We start from the raw sequence: 13817 nt of genomic DNA on the forward strand, positions 1-13817 counted from the left end.
TGGATTTTTATCGACAGCAAGTACACGTACACTTTTCCAAAATTACTCTAACCCGTTTGTCGTTGAAATAACAATTATACTTGAAAATACATACTAATTGATTATTTTTGGTAAAACACTGTTTCGAGTCATAAAACCGGCGTCAAGAGAGTTTTACGACTGACTATGTGTACTTGGTCCACTCGGAATGGACCAAAACTTGATCTACTATGACTAAACAATTTGATGATGAAATCGTGTCATTTATTCGGTAGAGTTTCCTCCATTGATCTTATACTATTGTGGTCCTCCATTGAAGTAGGAAATTCTACTGCTTAAATGATATGATTTCATCATCAAATTGTTCGGTCATAATAGATCAAGTTTTGGTTCAGTCAGAGTGAACCATGTACACATAGCCAGTCGTAAAACCCTCTTGATTGACCTTAAAGGGTTTTTTTTTTGTAATAGTACCATTATACGACCTTGGGTGCGATTGGAAAGATCCACATCTAACCTTTCTTTAATCGCCCGAAAGGTCGTTCGTGGGTTTTTTCTTTACATCCCGGATGATTAGCGTATCCGTTGTTGCATCAGTCTTACGTTTCGGTCCTCTCCGGCCTATCGATCACGCTGCCGAGCATCTAATGCTTCCGAAACACTTACCCTATACCTCTCAGGAATGTTTCGTTGAGACTCCTCACGTTGGAAGTCACGCATAATCAAATTTCGGACCAGTTTTAAAAGTTGCTTTCCACCCATTTTCAGGAAGCTTCTTTAGCGTCGAAAACACATCACTACGCACGAAAAGTTGACTAAACAGCTACGAAAATTATGTTTGTCTCCGATGTAAACAACCAGACGTCAAAACCGATGAAGTAAATACGGTAAAATAAATTTACGCAAGTGGATTTTTTTATGTTATACCCTAAAAGCATCCATTTAGGAACAAAAGCAATTTTTTATTTTCCTGAAAAAATAAATCAACGATACTGAAATGACAAAATTAGTGAATCATACCTACTTTTACGTAATATTAACTGGAGTACCGAAAAGTTTGAAATAACTTTTGATATTGGAATTCTTTCGTTTCAAATGAGGGTGTTTTTTTTACACCCATCAATGTAAATTTTGAGTTGATATATTATACTTCCTATTGTTGTATAGATAGATACAGATTCATTCAGACATGGATTATAGCGACGTATATGTAAAATCTAAAATACATAATGCCAGACAAGTTTCATTTCGAGCAGTGGAAAGAAACATTCGAACAGATTATTCGTATATTTCCTTGTATTTTGACATTGAAAATCACAAACAGTAACGTTGATAAGTAGAGCCGATTATGAAAATGGAGAAACACAACTACGGTTTCCTCCAACATCCGACGGAACATTGTCTTCATTCATAACTAGAGTGAAATGTTGACACCCACAAGCAGTTGGCGGATTAACAGATTAATCCGAAACCGAAACGGAAAACTCCATCCAGCACCGCCGATCACGATTATGCCCTTAATCTACGACACTAATCTTTCCGTTCCGCTCTGGTGCCTTTCGGAACCACAGGAGTGCTCCCCGAAGAAGGACCACACCAATAAATCATTCGTTTTAATTAAAACCCAAGTCACACAGCCCGAATATCCTTGCGCTCAGCAGCGTTCCCTGATCCCCGGGGAGGTTTCGCGCCCGGCGTCATCGTCCTCGTCGTCGGTGGTGGTGGTGACGATGACAGCGGTGGACAGATTATATGCAGCTTTAACAGTTTTGGGTGGCGGAACCGAGAAGGACGCTGGCGAAAGAGAAACAATGATTTCTGCTGTCCGAAGCGGCAGTTTTAATGAAAGCATTCCACGCTTCCTCCCACTCGGTTAAAGTGTGTCAGCGCAACGAGTGCGAGAAAGCTCGAAAAAAATCTCATTCCAACAGGGAAATTGTTCAGCCTCGAGAAAACGAGAAACGACAATTTTGGCGATGCATCACATCTTTTGTTCTAGGTCTTACGACTGGTCATAAATTTTCAATTTTAAATTGAAATAGACGAATGGCATGTGTCCGTTGGGAACAGGCAGAGGCTGCAGAGAATGGAAAAGGAAAAGCCGAATGTGTCTCAGCAAAATTTGACACTCGGAACACGATGATTAAACGCTTGCGATGGCACTTCAAACTATCACCTCAAGTAGAGCTTTTGAAAAGTGATAAAATGATTTTTTTTCGGTTAGACTGAGCTGACTGGGTGGAGGAACGGAACACGCTGGCCACAGTAATGTCAAGAGTTGGACTGTTGGATATGCAGCTTCGACACGTATAGCAAAGCAAGGAGGTCATATTTCTTTTTTAGAAAACTTTACTTGAACCATTGAGAAAATAAAAAAAAATACTAAGTGGTTTTCTAAAAAAAACTCCTCCAAAACATGACGCAAAATGGTATCGTAAGTAAACAATTTCTTCAGTTTTATCTTCATCATGCAAAAAAAAGAATAATGAGATTAGGATTTCTTGCTTTCTGCAAGAGATCATCACCTAATCTGTTAATAGTATTAGTCTGTGCACAAACGCACTTTGAACAAATACCCCAAAGGAAAATGAATCTCCTTACCTGGCGAAATATAACAAGCTTCCTCCAGGAGAGCTTTCTGATGTTTCCCCATCTCATGCGGCCATTACACAACCGGTTCTATGAATGTCAGGGATACCTTCCAGGCATGTTCTACCTGAACTCGGATCAACTGAACTGCCTTAGCAGCAAAAACGGAGCAAAAGTTCCAAATCCCTTTGCACAATGGAGGAGCCAGGGCGCATGATGCTGACATTATCTTCACCATCAGCAGAAGCAGCATCAGCATAACATATCATTTGAACGGGGCGCGTTGGAAGGTATCGTTTCCTCCCGAGCCCGAGAAGTGCAAGGGCGTAGACGGCTGGGGACAGGTTCAAGCTATCATCCAGATTGCAGATAGTTGTAAAGTGTTTGCTGTAATGCCTTAATCCTTCCAATGTCTGAAAATTTGTCTACTTCTACGGAAAGTAGCACCGAAGGAATGTATACAATTTTGAATCAGGAACAGTATCAATGTCCACGACTTTAGAAAAGCTTGAAGCTTTGAGAAATTATCGGATATAACAGCGTGATGTCATAATGGGGGAGCTTGGTCCTGAATCGACCCTCTAAAAATATCAAATTAATTCCAAAAATTAATCAAGAACAGGGGTTAGGCAATGTATTTCGAAGACGGACACCAGTGGAGAATAAAATACGCCACATTTCATAGTTTTACTTCGATAAACACAAACACGCAACTCAGGCGGCTTCAAATGTGTGTTCTTCATTATCTTTTTATTTGTTATGGATTAAAATCCCACATTTCTTTTATTATTATACATATATTTTAAATCTCGCTTTTCCAAATCGAAAAATCGCACGTGTGAAATAATCGATAATTATTTTTTCAATTACTTTCAAGTATTCAAATACTCCATTCATGCATCGTTCATTCATACTGGGACGTCTCCCATGTTCTGTAACTCTCAATTATCTCATTCAAACAACTGAAATATTGTAAACAAAATATTAGTGATCTCTTATTTTTTTCTTCATGTTATCTTCATGTTCATTTTCCGCTACCTTTAAAATTTTCACTTTTATTATTTGTTCTTTTTTCTAGTTTGTATCCTCAATTATTTCAAGTAACTTTTCTTTTTCAAAACCTCCTTATTATTGTTCTCCTTTGCGCTATATCATCTTTGATTTTTCTGGTTTTTTTCCGTACCCTTCTCTCCAATTATCTTTTTCTTTGACCCAATTTTTTAATATAAACATTTTATCTTTTGTTATTCCCTTTGCTTTGCATTCAATTCCATTTTATTATCTTAACTTTATTCAAAACATTTTATTTTAATCATTTATATCTCTATAATTTTCTTCTTTTATTGTTTTCCTCCTATATACATGTGAATCAATATTACCTTTACAGTCATAGCAGAGCTATTCTGGTTTTTCAGCCTTTCAGTACATTCAAAAGTTATTCTAGCAATTGATGGACGCAGTTTTGTTATAGTTTAGCTGTGATATCACGTTATATGTAGTTTTCCAATATATCTATTTTTTCTTTCAGTATGTTTTATTTCTCCCCTTTAGATTTTTTTCTTTATTACTTATAATTTCTTTTGCTTCGCGTATTATTTATTGATCTTCTTTTATAACCTTTATTATTTGTATCATTTTAAAAATAACCCTTCGGTTTTTCATTCTCGATATTCTATCTCTCCTTGGTTTCTTTATCCTCTTTATTTGTTTCACCTATTTGTTTTCATTCTGCATACTCTCCTTTATTTAATCTTATTAAATCATCATTTTGTTCATTCACTTTTTTCCATCAACATGTGCATGCTTTAACTTCAATTTTTATTGATTTCTCCTTCATATTCCCTGCTTTATCTACTTCTTCTTTCAGTATGTTTTTTTTCTCTCCTTTAGATTTTTTTTCTTTATTACTTATTATTTATATCATTTTGTCCATTTACTTTCTCCATCAATTTGTGCATGCTTTCATTGATTTACCCTTCATATTCACTGCTATATCTGTCGATTCAACTTTTATTTTCCCTCACACATTTCACATTTTATACTATGTCTTTCTCTTCAACTGCCATTCGTTTTCTGTATCTCGTTTATAATTTTTTCTAGATTATTTTATACTCGTTATGCTCTACTTCAAATATTTAGTAATAGATCATTTTATTCAATATCTCTTAAATTTATGCTTCCATTTTTGTTTTCGATATCTTGTTTAGTAGTACAGGGAAACTTCGATATAACGTACCCTCGTTATAACGTACCCTCGATATAACGTCACTCGAAATAACGTACATTTTACCTCGATATAACGTACACATTATCAAAGTCCAAAAAATATATTTTTTTTAATATTTTTTTTCTGAAAGAACAATAAATAATCTGTAATTTGATACTAAAGCTTGTGTTGAAACTTTAACCAATCCCGGAATACAACTGTTTTGTGATTCCGGATTCTAAATGAATCAAACTTCAATCAACAGAACGAAGGGAAACATCATGAGAAAAGTTGGCTTCGTCTTCTTATTGATTTTATTCATCAACCTTACTCAAACAGCAACACAATCAAGTAATATAAGCTACGTTTGAGAGTTCTTATTATGCTTCGATATAACGTACAATTCGCTACAACGTACAATTTTGAGAGTAAAATGTACGTTATATCGAAGTTACCCTGTATATTTTATGGTTATTCCAATTTTCCATGTTTCTTTGTCTTCATTTATAGATAGTTATCTTTTTTTAAAGATTGTGTTCCGCACTTTTTTTCCGACACCTAAATTGTTCCCAGTTATAGTCATATTTTATTCCACATCTTACTTTGTTATAATTCTCGCATTTTCTCAGTAATCAATAATCATCCAACGAAAACATTTTCATTTTGATAACAACACGATCCTGTTTTATTGCAAGATATTTCAAAGATATATTACGCAAAATCGTTACTGCGATATCTGGTATGTTGTATACCATTAGACAGGAAATTTATCCAGCATTTTTTTTTTTGCTTAACTCTTTCACGGGTACTGGCAACTATATTACCACCAACAAAAAATATTATTTTCGCTGCACTTGGAATATTATTTCAATATTTTACATAGCCAGAACCTTCTTAAAGTATCTGGCAATACTCCATTTGTTTTTGTGCTGCTGAAAATATACAATATTTATTTGGAAGCCATTTTTATGTAACAAAACCACGATTTTAGAGCACCGGCAGAAAATTATGCTCAAATTCGTTGAAAATGCAACAAATTGAAAAGTTTTGCACTGTAAACGTTCTATTTAAGATCTACTCTGTAAGATCATACAGGTTTCTCAATGAAATAAATGGTGTATTTGATGAAAAAATAAAACTTTTATTTTTTCTCTGATACTCTATACAAAAAAAACAGTTTTTTTTAGTTAATCTCTGAAATAATCGGTATCGCTGCACTAGAAATATTGTTCTGATTTTTGCATAACCAAAGACGAAATAAAGTGAATTTATGAAGCAGTGTTTTTGGAATCACCCTTTAACGCGTACTGGCAACTATATTGCCCCCAACAAAAATATTCTTTTTCTGTACTTGGAATATTCTTACAATATTTTACTTAGCCAAAACCTTCTAAAGGTATCTGGCAATTCCATTTTTTTTGGGCTGCTAAAAATGTACGATATTGATTTGGGAGTCATTTTTATGTAACAAAACCACGATTTTAGAGCGCCTGCGAAAAATTGTGTTGAAAATGCATCATGTTGGAAAGTTTTTCACTGTAAATTTACTATTTGGGATCTACTGTGTAAGGTCATGCACTTTTTCAAAAAAATAACTGGTGTATTTGATGAAAATTTCAAGTTGTTATTTTTTCTTTGAAACTCTAAATAAAAAAACAGCTTTTTTCGCTGCATTGGAAATATTGTAAATCGCTTAAATAATTGGTATCGCTGCACTAAAAATATTGTTTTGATTTTTGCATTACCAAAGGCGCAATAAAGTGAAGTGTTTTTGAGGTTAACGAGCAGTGGCAACTATATTGCCACCAATTTTTTCAACTGTTTCAATAGTTAAAATTTTTTCAAAAGCAATATGTGTTATTCCACATGTAAGGATTATGTTCTTAGAAGTTGGAGACGATCCGTTGCCTAGTTTCCACGGCCCGTTAAAGGGTTAAAGCGTGAATAGTGAATATAATAAAAAAAAAAAGTAAACAATTTGACGATTTGAGCAATTTTGCTGCCTACACATGTGCGTAAGCTTACATTGTGAGTTGATGTGTAATATTTATTATTATCCATTTGCCGAAAATAATATCAGTTGGTAGAATCAATGAAGGGATGATCTTAGAATTATTTTGGAGACAATCTTGGATGGTTTCACTCTATTTTCCCCGATGAATTGACAAGAGCGTGGCTCAAAGGTTAAACGTTGATAGAGATTTTATTAGATTGATGTTCAAGTTGTTGTACAATCAATTCGTGCTCAATTCACGTTTTCATCGTGTAGGTCTTGCTAGTAACAATTTTTGTAATTTTGAACCAGGATATCATGATATCGAGTATTTTGTTTGGTAATGTAAAAAAAATTATTTAGAGAATTTCACTGGCTGCTGATTTAGAGGTTTGAAACGGTAGACTCACACATGTCATAATAGCTTAAATAGTCGCGATCCTAATATTATGTTACCCATATATGTCTTCCTTAGAAGTAGTTATGTTATTGTTTTGTCTGCTTCATTTCCCAGAATTCACTCACCCGGTCACCATTTCCTTCCCTATAAATAAGCAAAACTTAGCACCCGATGAAATCAATTTACTACAGCAGCTACACGAGCTTCCCAAAAGGGCCCTCATGGACATAGAACACTCAATATACACCATCTGGCTATAAAGTTATTACAACCCTCTACAAACAATGTTCCGGACAACGTTTTAACGTAATAGAAAATTCTATTTTTATCCATAATATATTTCTGTAGTTATAGATTCATTGAAGTTAGATGTATATCTATGTAGATCTAAGCTATTCAGACTTGTGTTGAAAAATTCACTGATAAATGATGACTCCTTGTCCTCTTCGGCATCTACATATATAAAAATGGATTTTTGTCTGTCTGTCTTTCCGATTCTAATGAACTCGGAAACTACTATACCGATCGACATGAAAATTGGTATGTAAGGGTTTTTGGATCCGGGGAAGGTTTTCATGATAGTTTGAGACCCCTCCCTTTTTTCTAAGGGGGGCTGCCACACAAATGAAACACAAATTTCAACATTACTCGAGAATTATTCAAGAAAATGCAACCAAATTAGGCATACGGAGGTTCTAGGGTGCAATAAATGATTCTATGGTGGTTAGACACTCCACCCCCTCTCTAAGGGGGGGCTGCCATACAAATGAAACGCAAATTTCTGCATTACTCGAAAATTAATCAAGCAAAAGAAACCAAATTTGTCATGCAAATGTTTTAGGGACACGAATCGTTTCCATGGTGAATAGACACTCCTCTCTTCTCTCTGAGGGAGGGGTGGGGGAACTGCCATACAAATACAATGAATCATACATTTCTGCATAATTCAGGAACTAATCAAGCAAAGTGAACCAAATTTGGTATGTGGAGGTTTAAGGGGACAAGGAACATTTCTGATGTGGTTCAACATTCCTCCCAACTTTCTGAGGGGAAAAAATTGTCCGATTTAGGGCTGTCTTTATTCTATCATATTTTTTGTATAAAACATTTATTCCATGTAACGGAGAAACATGTTATTGCTTGAAAAATCTTGAACGAGAATTGTGTCTGAAAATAATTATGAGTTTAGTTAGAATTACTAGGAATTTTATAGTAAAAGGCAACTTCAACGGGGTCGATTAGAAGATCAATCAATGCACAGCTCTGCAATTGGACCCATGAACTTGCACTCAATAAAAAAAACGTGAATGTTTGAAGGTATTGATAACAAAAACCAAATTTTGGGCGGGACGAAGTTTGCCGGGTCAGCTAGTTTATACATAAAAATGTTACGAGTTAAACATTAATAGTAATTTTTCAAAGAATACATGAAAAACTTGTTTTCTGAGAAACCTTTTTACCTGTACTGCCGTAATCTCGCAAAGTGACGCAAACGCCAGAGGGAGAAATTTTCAGTACGAGACTTTTCGCAAAATTGCATGTATAATCAGCATACGCGTACATTACGAAAATCTGATCTGTACAAATTGTGTACAATTGATGGAAAAACATTGCCATCGGCACGATTTTTGAAAAAATGCAGTTTTATTTAAGCTATGTTACCAACGCCAGTTTGTTGTGGAAACAGCAAATTTTAATGGCTGTTTCCACAGCCGATTGGCGTTCATCCATCAAAGTATGGGAGAATCTGTTTCCAAATATTTTCTACAACATGCCACCGTTGAGTGGAGCAAGAGGTAGCATCAGTGAGAAGAGTTCTACACATTTTCCGTCTTTGTAGCGTGTGTCGAGCGGGCCAACGTAGTTGAGAACCCGATTGTAATAACTATTGACAGCATCTTCTATTCCAATCCAAAATGCAATTGAAAACATCCGTGTTGAATAAGATAATGCCGTCCGAAATTATCCGATGTAAAGCAAATACAGTTTACGCGAGGATGTTCTGAGTTTTGTTATAAGATGCGTTTCGATGGAGATTTTAGACATTACCCTTCGATCAACTCTCAGCTTCAATTCATCCGAAAAAGACATTGAGCAAGTGAGGTAAGTGAACATCGTCAAGATGCTTTGTCCCTTTATTGATGTTGTTATTTGAAATGTTTTGTCCCTTCTCGTTCATTCTATGCCATCAGAACGGATTAAAAATCATATCGCATGGCGCTTGCGCCACATCACAGTGGAAATGGCGCTTACGCCATTCCGTTTTGAAGCTTTTACGGGGTCATTTTTCCACATTTCTATAAAACTTCGCAGTCGTTTGAAAGGATTTGGTATTCTTTATCGATTTATAACATAAAAAGTAAAATGTCAATTTTGGCGCTTGCGTCACTTTGCGAGATCACGGCAGTGTAAAGGTGTCCATCTTCCGATGTATCGGTGACTTGTTGGAAGTTGTGAAGGATATTTATATCTTTTTGTTTTTTTTTTTTAAATTTAAGAACCACATGTTTTCGAGGAAAATAATGTTTGTTTTAGAAATATGTTTTTCAATGTAATCTTTTTTCAAACTTTTGTTTGATATTTTTTAATGAAAACCTGAAAAATTTTCTACATTTCATTCTTTGATTATCATATCAAACGCGAGAATTTACACACAAAAATGTTACGAGTAAAACATCATTTTTTTCAGAAGTCTTCATACAAAAATGACTTATATTCCAAAAACTATTATAAAACTGTTATATAAAATAGAAAGCAGACGTTCATATTTTCTTGACTTTTTTGACGTTATCTTGACTTTAAACAAAAGTAGGCTTGTGTTCTGATTTTAATAGAGCAATAAAAAAATTAATTCTTTATTTATTTTCAAAAGGCCTATAATATATGTATATTGTAGCGGACCGGATTTCCAAAGACAACCCGGAAACTACGGCCAGTTCTAAGAAAGCTAAGGAGTTAGCTTTCCCACCCGACCTCTCTTAAGCGATTGGATTAAGCGCCACCTCTTTTGAGGACCAATCCGCCCAGCTAGAGGCCCGACACGCAGGCCTAATTTGTGTCCTTTTATAAGGACCGGGGGACGATCGAGCTGTACGAATTGCAGTCAGCAAAGGCTGACAGAAGACACCCGCAGGAAACTCCAAGAAAATCGCCAAACACTCTGAAAATGACGGAAAACCTCTACAGGATTTTCTCATCACAGGCAACATTTTCCAAACAAATCACCAGACTGGCACGTCCATTTGGGAATCAAAGACTGACAGCCAAAAACACTCCAAACATTGAATTCGTAACACGGATAACGTGAAACCTCAATGAAAATAAACTGAATAATTACAGGATCACATGTATTGACGATTTTTACTCCTAACGAACATTATCTTGACGACAAATCTTTCTGACCGGACTACGGTTTACATTGATACATTTTATTAATACATTTTGCTTAAATCTAAGGGACATCACATGTGCACATGGACAAAACTATACAATACAGGGTACCTGGGGAGTGCGGTGAGGACACAAATTTCCTCCCCCACTCCTTATAGTTTTCGGGATGTGGATCTCCGCCGGTTGGTTCGGTCCTGTGGATCCTTCGAAGGCGCGATGGTGATGGCGCTGCCTGTTTCCGACGGGTCTCCGTTTGCCAGGTTTCGTCCAGAATAATTTCCCTGTAGTCGCTTGTTGCTCGTTTCCTCTTACAATCATCGATCTTTAAATAAGCGCATCAGGTTTTTTTGAACTTTTCCTGTCCCTATTAAAACAAAAAAAGTTATTATTGTCTCAAATGATAGAACATAGTTAATTCACAGCTGCAAGGATCACCAAATCTTCTGTCTAGCAAATAAGAGAACAACCTGTAAATGTTAAGAGCGGATCAATAAATATGAATTGGAATGAAATTGAATTGAATAATTTTTGTTTTCAAATGTAATAGAATTGTAGAAATTTGTGTTTCAAAACCTCCACATGCTAAATTTGGTTTCATTTGCTTGATTAATTCTCGAGTAATGTAGAAATTTGTGTTTCATTTGTATGGCAGCCCCCATTCAGAGAGGAGGGGTGGAGTGTTTAACCACCATAGAAACATTTATTGTACCCTAAAACCTCCATATTCCTAATTAGGTTTCATTTGCTTGATTAATTTTCGAGTAATGCAGAAATTTGGGTTTCATTTGTATGGCAGCCCCCCCTAAGAGAGGGGAGAGGAGTATCTAATCACCTTAAAAACATTAATTGCACCCTAAAACTATCACCTGCCAAATTTGGTTTCGTTTGCTTGATTAATTCTCGAGTAATGCAGAAATTTGTGTTTCATTTGTATGGCAGCCCCCCCTAAGAGAAGGGGGAGGAGTATCTAACCACCGTAGAATCATTTATTGTATCCTAAAACCTCCACATGTCTAATTTGGTTCCATTTGCTTGAATAATCCTCGAGTAATGCAGAAATTTGTATTTCATTTGTATGGCAGCCCCCCCTTTGGAGAGGGGGGAGGGGTCTCAAACTATCATGAAAACCTTCCCCGGCCCCAACAACCCCTACATACCAATTTTCATGTCGATCGGTTCAGTAGTTTTCGAGTGCATAAGAATCAGACAGACAGACAGACAGACAGACAGACATACAGACAGAAATCCACTTTTAGATAGATATAGATAAAAAACGGAGACTAGTATATAATCGGTTCCGCCCTGTGTAATAGAGCCTTATAGGTCTACCAATAGTGGTGCCATGTATACTGCTGACAGGAATCAGTTATTTATTTCAAGTTATATATTTCAAAATCGAATTATAGTCGACCTTAAATAACTCCGCAATAAACCAACGAACATGCTCTATCATACGGTTTACGCTTTCTGTGTACACCAAATAGTATCTTTTCAAATCGAACATTATTGCCTTGCACACGTGACCCTTCGTGGTACCCCTCGATTTAAATTTCATCCCAACGTGGTCACCTCCGGTGGAAAATGAACTCGCACATGGAAAGCGGAAATAAATCACAATCGAATTAAATTGTCATTAAGAAATAATTAATGCGAAATTTTATTCCAAGCGTACATTACTGTGGTCACTCTGTCGCTGAACTTTACACATTATTTAAATTGTCGTGAATGTATGTTTGGGGTAGTTTATTTTATCGTTTATGCCTTGCAATATTCGCCGATAAATAAGTGCATGAAACACATGTTACAGTTTGAGAGAATTGGGGAAAATAGGCGCGGAAAGAATTCACTCCGTTTGTCAATAAAATGATCATCTCACGTATTCGCATACTTCCGGATCACTCGTCCAGAATATCGCAAAGTATAGCAAGGCATATGACGAACCATTAACGACATATGCTTCTACATAGGACGACGGCGGTTTGCCAGCCGGCATCGCCGGTGCTGATAGTGCCCTCAGGTAAAAGACGACCATAACATATGTCAACAGGAAACTCTCGCCGAGACTGCTTGCCGTGGCAAAGCTTCAATTAATTGATTTGTCGATTTTTGCTTCGCTTGGTTCCGTCTTTTCCACGCCACGTGGAATCTATTCCAGACCTGGAACCTCAGAGTGACGTTCGGGAGCGAGAATTCGCAATGAGTGGCTGATTGCAAAAATGAGTAAATGACTGCCGCAATTTTTCATCTTAATTTTCGTTTTCCTTTTTCCCGCCACATTTTCCACTCGAAATGCCGTCCGTCCGCCGATTCCTCATTTGCATCATTTGGGTGAGATCGGTTATCAATTTCGTTCGACGGGGGAAGGTTCCAATCGTTTGGAATCTTTTTTTGTGTCTCTTTTCCAAGCACGATGAAAAAAAATGGTGGAAACACTTAGGCGAGATAATTGATGTCGTTTTTAACAACGTTCATTCATTAAGTTTATTGGTTATTGATTTTTTGATCTCTTGACAAGAAAACGTCGGCGGTGCGGAAGATGTGTTGGAATTTGCATTCATCTGATTATAAGTGGTTATTTCCTCCATCTTTCGAAGCGTCAATCAAAACATTTGATGAGGTTGTTAATTGTGGTGGTTGGACAGCTGAAGATTAACATTACAACCGGCACTCGCTAATAACGTCCAATAACGACTCAATTAGTAGTAAAACACCAAGAGTTCACATCGAAAGATATTACCCCCATTGTTGCCACGCTCACAACACATTCATAATTCATGTAAGTTGAACTTTCCGCGCTCCGTAGATCCATAAAATGGCGTCATAAATTTCGCGCCGCGAGGTAACGTTGCGTTGAAATTTTCCACTTTATTATCAACTAATAAACTTGTTCTGTTGAGCATTTTTTGGCGGTATGTTTTTATATCATTCTTGGTGGAAGCATTTTTCAACGTGCATTCAGCCCAATTCATCACATTTAGTACACTGCGCTACAGCTCAATTTATAACGGAAGGAGCATATTATTGTATAGTTCGTTAGCCAAACAGTTAGCTTCCGGTGCTCATGTCATAAATTTTATTGTTATTACTCGATAACGCGAGTGACTCACCCTCCTCCCACAAATAATCAACTAACATGGAAAAGCTTGGTTTGAAAAGCACACACCTTAACGGGGGTGGGAATGCCTGAAGGAATGGCCATAACCCGGCGACAACCTGCACCGACACCGGGAGATGATAATCGAAGCAATGAAGACGGGTAT

This window comes from Toxorhynchites rutilus, chromosome 2 (assembly GCF_029784135.1).
Source record: "Toxorhynchites rutilus septentrionalis strain SRP chromosome 2, ASM2978413v1, whole genome shotgun sequence".
Lineage (NCBI taxonomy): Eukaryota > Metazoa > Arthropoda > Insecta > Diptera > Culicidae > Toxorhynchites > Toxorhynchites rutilus.